This window comes from Mus pahari, chromosome 5 (genome assembly GCF_900095145.1).
Source record: "Mus pahari chromosome 5, PAHARI_EIJ_v1.1, whole genome shotgun sequence".
NCBI lineage: Eukaryota > Metazoa > Chordata > Mammalia > Rodentia > Muridae > Mus > Mus pahari.
Genome location: NC_034594.1, coordinates 111,469,675 through 111,476,698, shown reverse-complemented (window position 1 = coordinate 111,476,698; position 7,024 = coordinate 111,469,675). Strand labels below are relative to the sequence as shown.

Genomic DNA, 7,024 nt, shown 5'->3' with positions numbered 1-7,024 from the left:
ATATGAAGTCATATTGACAATATTAGAAAGTTCTGTATGCATGATAAAATATCCATAAGGAAATTATCACAGCAGTGGGGATTGCCATAGAAAAAGTATATGATGTCAATTTTTTCTAAAAACAAATCATGTTTTCAGTTGAAGTGAAAACTACTAATTCTCTTTAGCAATGTGAATTTTTCTCAGAAAATAAGGTGAATATGTTACCCCATAGCCCGCCCATCTTGCCTTCCCTTGTGTTCAAGTGAACTCAGAGCTCGGCAGTGTCTTAGCGTGAAACACAATTAGTGTTCACAGATAAAGGAGATTATGACCTGAGCCCATTCCTGCTCCAAACACTCCATCCCAAAACAAACAACTTAAAGCTTATCCCCATCCCCCCATCCCCCCCCCCCCGTCAGTCAGTCCAGTCAGTCGGTCCAGAAAACTGTTCATCACTAGCCCCTCCCATTTCCTCAGTCCTCTGACCTTCCCCCAGCTGGTCAGCCAGCCCCACAATCCATTAGACGCCACGGCAAAAATCAAATGTATCCACGCTGGAGCTGTAATTCAATTCATCTTCTCCTTCGGTTTCCTTTCTCTGTGCCAGGGTCATTTGTAAAGCCATCACTCACTCCAAACTGTTGCACCTGTGCTGCTATTGAAACACCCTTTCCTCTGCCAGCCCTCCCTCGCCTCCATCCTCCCAGACACCCCGGGGCCCCAACGCCTTCTTCCCAGGCACAAAAGTTTTCCTCTGCGAGGGAGGAATGCTAGAATTCCCCCAAGCATTGGCAAGGAAATATTTAAATGTGATCAGAGGTTCTTCCTTTGTTTTATTTTTCTTCCTAGGGAAATTAATCTCTCTGAGGTATTAAGTGGATTCTTTTGCTCTTCCGCGAGGCAACACCATCCTGCGGGGCGTTAAGTGCTCACAGCTTGCAAAAGCTAAATATTTTCTTTCTTTCTTTTTTTTTCTCTGCCGACACAGATGATACATGCCTGGTTTCCTCAACCATCTCTAATTGAATACTTTGCTTCCTTGAAATTGTTTTAAACTTGGCTGTGAGAAATGTAGAGATGGACACCCAACCCTCCCCGACTGGCAAGCGAGGCAGAATGGCTGGCAGCTGTGGTTCTCTAAGAAGTGCCCCCTCCGGACCCCATAGTTCCTTGCCTGCTAACAAGCTTGAGAACTAAGCTCCCCCATCCCATCACTGCCAGAAACCCCTGGCAGTGTTTTTTTTGTTTGTTTGTTTTTTGTTTTTTGTTTTTTTTTCCATCCGAAGTCGGAAAGGGCTTCCAAAGTCAAGCTGGTCTTAAGCTCTGCACTGTGTGAGGTTGGACCAATCACTCACCTTCACTGACTTCACCTTCATTATTTATACAATGTTAAGATAATACCAACCCCAGAGGGCTGCCATTATCTCTAGCACAATACCTGGCACTCACTTGTATTGACTGTGTTCGTTTTTCTTTTCCATCTATTTTTTAAAAACATCTTTTAAAGTTGTTGATGAGAGACAAGCTGTACCTCCTTAGGCCTAGCCATCTTTTAGAGCTAACAAAGGCTGCCCTATGGCCCACAACCCATCCAAGATGCTCATGCTTAGCCTGTCCTGAGCTCTTCCCCATCTCCTGCCTCACTGTTCCCAGAGAAACCCCATTAAAGACTAGCCATGGCTTTTCTGGATCTGCCCTTTCCTACTGACCTGCCCTGGTACTACCCACACCACCGTCCCCACCCCCGCCCCTCCTGTTCCTGGGGTGCTGGGGTGGCAGCAAGCTTTCCTGTCACTACTGTTGACCTCTGTGTGAGCTCCCTCAGTCACAACTCAATAGATTAAATGAGGACAATATTTAATTAATGTAAATGTCTCTCCTTCCCACGCTGTCATTTAAGTTAGTGAATGGCCACACATCATGATTAGATACAGTTGGACAAAGACACAAGCCGGGTCTGTGGCTCTCAGAACAAAGGGGATCGAAGACCTTGGGGAGGCTACTGCGCATGGGCTTCAGAAGGGTGCAGGGGCCCCTTGAGAATATGCATTCCCAGATGCCATTGACCCTGGCTCCCTGGACAGGATCTTGAGAATTGTAGTTCTGGAGCGTGAAAATGAGCAGTTAGGGAGAACAACTGGTGTATTGGGATAAACAAGACTCAAGATTCAAGATGAATAAAACCAAAGTTCGGGGACAGTATCAACAAAGGCCACCAGCACAGAAAGGAGGTGTCTGGTTGGCTTCAACTTTGATCTCTGGAGTAAGAGCACCTTCCTGACCTTTGAGGAAAGGTGACCCAGTGTCATCTAGGGTGTTGGCATTTGTTTGTATGTTATAGATTAGGGTCACGTGTCCCCTCTTCTTCATACGTTTTTTAGCTCACCCGACATGGCCAGTGTTAGCACCGACAGTCTGTCCATTGCAGTAGACACTGTACCCTGCTTTGGAAACAGCAGACAACGGTGACTCAAGCTATCATCTGACAATAGGACAGCAGAAGGGGGACTCACCAGGTCACAGGTGTGGCCAGCCAGGCATTTCGAGGCCAGACAGCAGCAAGGTACCTCAGGACTTAGAATGTGGTCCTGTAGCCTGAGTACCTCAGGACTTAGAACGTGGTCCTGTAGCCTAACCCTCAGAGGGATTCTCTAAGGTGGTGAACAACGGTTCTGGCCCATTTCCTCCAGACTCTCAAGGATGCAGCTTGGTTTCTTAGGTCAAACCCCTAGATTTTCCTTCCCCTCTGTCCCTTCCAGTCCCTTTTCTGTAAAATGAAACTAAGCATGCATCATTAATTCTCTCTGGCTGGTTTGTCTGTGGTTTCTCATCTAAATGTAAACTGATTTTCTTTTCTATTTTTTCCAAGTTTTTTATTTTAATTTTAATTTTTAAATTAGATATTTTCTTTATTTACATTTCAAATGTTATTACCTTTCCTAGTCTCCCCTCTGAAAATCCCCTATCCCCTCTCCCCTCCCCCTGCTCCCAACCCACCCATTCCCGCTTCCTGGCCTTGGCATTCCCTCCCCTATACTGGGGTATAGAACCTTCACAGGACCAAGGGCCTCTCCTCCCATTGATGTCTGACTAGGCCATTCTCAACTACATATACAGCTAGAGCCATGGGTCTCTCCGTGTGGTTTCTTTGATTGGTGGTTTAGTCCCAGGGAGTTCTGGGGGTACTGGCGAGATAGCACATTCATAGTGCCACCCATGGGCTGAAGAGATGGTTCAGCAGTTTGGAAGGTAAATTGTTCTTGCAGACAATGGAAATTCAGTTCCTACCTCAGGTGGCTCCCAACCATCAGTGACTCTGGCAACTTTGAGATTCTCCGTTCATGTGTGCACATTCACATGAAAAGAAAAAGAAGATTGTAACAAAAACTGGGGACACTCTCGGCACATGTCAAGTCAGCATGGTTCAAAAACACAGGTTGTTCCCACATCAGCCTGCGTCAAGCCTGGCTTCAGCCTGAGTTCCCCAGCAGGTCTGCCGTGTCCATACTGTTGCCGAGGGTGGATAATAGAACCAGCTCCCCTGCATGTGGGACTAAGGGAGCAAGGCAGAGTGAGCAGAGCAAGCCAGCCCAGGGCAAGATCACGGTTATTTTGAATTTCAGGTACATTCGCTCCCAACGCTCGGGATACGCTTACAATGAAAAGATAAAATCAAATACAATTTCTCATTTAGCTGATATTCCAATATCAAAGAACTTCTGTTTCCCTGTTCTAGAAGATCCCTCCTCAAAGATCTCCCATGGGCACTATGCTATCAGGGGTATTCGTAAGGGAGAAATGTGCAGAAGCTCAGGAGCTGAATCCCGCATGAGACAGGAACAGACCAGTGTGCAAAGCCCCTTCCCTCTGCCCTGAGCAGCTGCTGCTGTTCCACGCTGTGGTCAGGGAGGCTTGTTAACTACAGCCCAGCACCACTTTATAAATCATTACCCACTTCCTGTGCATTAACATTACCAAACAGCAAGGGACAGCTTGTAAGCTATTATCCTGCAGCCCAGCCTTGCATCCAAAACATTAGCTCGCTGTAGTGCATTTGTGCATTTCAAAATAGGGCGACTCTTCCTGAAGTCAAATTCTAGACTTCTTCATGATTGACACCTTTTAAAATGACCTGCCCCTTGCTGGCCCTGAGTTAGCTTTCCTTTTCATTCCGTCACTATTATGCAATCAGTTTCCAGGTGTTCTCCCTTATTTCTCAGTAGAACAAAGACATCAATAAATAGTGCTAAGTGCTGAGGAAAAAGAATGAAACGCTTATTTATGGACCCTTCTCCAGTGTTTAGGAATAGAGCTACCAAGATAACTTGGTGGCTGACCTGGGTTCAGTTCTTGGCACCCCACAAGGCAGTTTATAACTATCTGAAGCTACAGTTCTATAACCCCTGACGCCCTCTTCTGGCCTCTGTTGGTACTGCATATAGGTAATACAGTTTAGGTACATGCAGGAAAAATAAAAACACATAAAGTAAACATTAAAATTAAAATGTTTGAGGGTTTTAGTGTTTTAGTTAGGGATACTGTTGCTATGATGAAATACCGTGACCCAAAGCAATTTAGGAAGAAAAAGATTTATTTGGCTTACACATCTATATCATTATCAAGGGAACTCAGGACAGGAACTCATACAGAGCAGGAACCTGGAAGTGGGAGCTGATGCAGAGGCCAGGGTGGGGCACTGCTTACAGCTTTCTTAGACTAGCTCGCTCAGCCTGCTTTCTTATAGAAGCAAGGACCACAAGGATGGCACCACCCACAATGGGCTGGGCTCTCCTCTATCAATCACTAAGTAAGAAAATGCCCTACAATCAGTTGCTATGGAGGCATTTTCTCAACTGAGGTTCACCCCTTTGAGATAACTCTAGCTTGAATCGAGTTGACATAAAACTATCCAGTGCTTTAGATAACTTGGAAGGCGTGTGTCAGTCTAGAACCGGAAGCATAATACCTATCGAATGCACGGTGGTGTATTCCTTGGTGTCACCTCCATCCCCAGAAAAACAGACTGGCTCTTCCTGGTTGCCAACTTGACGACATCTGGATAAACTGCAATCCAGAAAGGGAGGACACACCTGTGACCTAGCTCTTGAGGCTGGAAGACAAAAGCTTCTGACCTGGATCTTGACATGGGATGACACATGCCAGATCTTGAGGCATAGTGGCCATGAGAATCTTAGGCCCAAGCAAAGTAGTCCACGCCTTTAATCCCAGGAGACTGAGGCAAGCAGATCTCTGAGTCCAAGGCCAATCTGAGACAGAGCAAGTTTCAAATCCAGGCATGGTGGTATATACCTGAAGGCCTACATGAGGACAATGGAAGAAGGAAGGCTTGCTTCTTCACCTGCTTGCACTTGCTTGCCAGCACATCTGCTGGAACCTGCTTCTTCAGGATTTCAACTCATACAGAAGACCAGCTGAAACAGCTAGCCTCCTGGGACTGAGCAGCTAGGAGATTCTTGGACTCGCCATTCACAGCTGCCCCACTGTTGGGTTAGTTGGACTGAAGCCTGTAAGTCATCACAATAAATTCCCTTAATATATAGAGACATTCCGTAAGTTCTGTGACTCCAGTGAGCCCCGACGAACACAGATCCTGCCTAACAACAACTTGCATGATTGTTGGTTTCTTTGCTCCCCTGGCCACCAAGGATGGAGCTGGGACACATACCTGAAAACGGTGCTGATTCTCCTTCGGCAGACTGAGAAGCTGCAGCTCAGCTTCTGAGTGTGAAGGGGATTTTACAGTGGAGCCTGAAGAGCTGGGTTTATGCTAGAGCTGCGGGCACAGAAGCGGCGGATCCCTGAGAACGGGAGAGCAGACGGAAGCATGAGGTAGCAGCTTCATTCGTCCATTCACTCATGGTACAGGATTGAAGAGTCTGCTCTGTACATCTCAAACGTGCGTCAACACCAGAACCAGAGGGATGAAGAAAGTCTTGCCCGAGGCTCACAGTAAACACAGGCAGTACAACAACCGACAAGCAAACATGACATGTCAGCTAAATGCCAAAAGTAAACGGAAATGTGAGGCAGAGACAAAGACTCTAGAAAGGTGTAAAAACCATTTTGGATGAAGTTCTCAAGGAGACATCCCCCAGAATAAGACTTCAGACGAGCCCTGAGGCAGGTGACAAAGTGAAGCTCTTGAGAGGCGATTTGAGGGAGTCGGCTCCATGAGCAGCTTGAGGGGGGTATCTGGTACTTTGGGAGGAAGGCTGACTCAACGGACTTTACAATGTGTGACCTCGGGCACGAGGTCATGGGACTCGGATGGATGCTTCGGCAAGCGGCCCCCAATCTCAAGGAGGCCACCCTTGTCTACTTAGTGAGAAGTCAGGAGAGAAAGGATGTCGACTGACGGGGGAGAGGACTTGTAGTCTGCAGCACTGCAGATGAGGGCGTAGACCTCGTACTTGACACAAAGCAATTTTATGTTTGCTTCCATGTCCAAGTCTGGAGCAATGCAGGACATGAGAAAAGCAGGCAACCAACAACGAAGCTTGACTTGAGTCCAGAAAGAGGGCACGCTGGGTGAGATGTCGGTAGTTAAGACATAGCAGTGGTGATCTAGGATGTTTGCCAGAAAAGGTGACCATGTATAAAGATACCGTCCTATAAGCTGGTAATGCTTCAAGCATGAATTAACATTTTGGTTAAGTAAACTGTATTTGCAGGACAGCAGTTGGTATGGAGTTAGAATCAGACTATATGTGAGCAGTATATGAATACATGTGAATAAGTGTATGTGTATCTAATGATGTCATGTATAATAATTTACACGAGAGCCAACTGAATTTCCACTGAGTAAAAAAATTAAACTACAACAACCCTGAGTTATCAGAAACAGGGCATACGCCCACCTCAGCAGCACTAAAAGTGCAACAATACAGAGGAGACTGGCATGGCCCCTGCACAAGATGGCACGCAAATTTATGAAGTGTTCCGTACTTAAAAGAAAAAAGAAAAAGAAAGGAGGGAAGGAAGGAAGGAAGGAAGGAAGGAAGGAAGGAAGGAAGGAAGGAAG

The 7,024-nt window shown here is 46.4% G+C and overlaps 1 non-coding gene across 1 annotated transcript; it reads left to right on the top strand.

Annotated features, from left to right (window-relative positions):
• The first annotated feature begins 6,844 nt into the window (after positions 1-6,844).
• Positions 6,845-6,952, top strand: LOC115064083. The gene has a single exon (XR_003843945.1). It is a non-coding gene; the product is annotated as a U6 spliceosomal RNA (small nuclear RNA).
• The last annotated feature ends 72 nt before the right edge of the window (positions 6,953-7,024 follow it).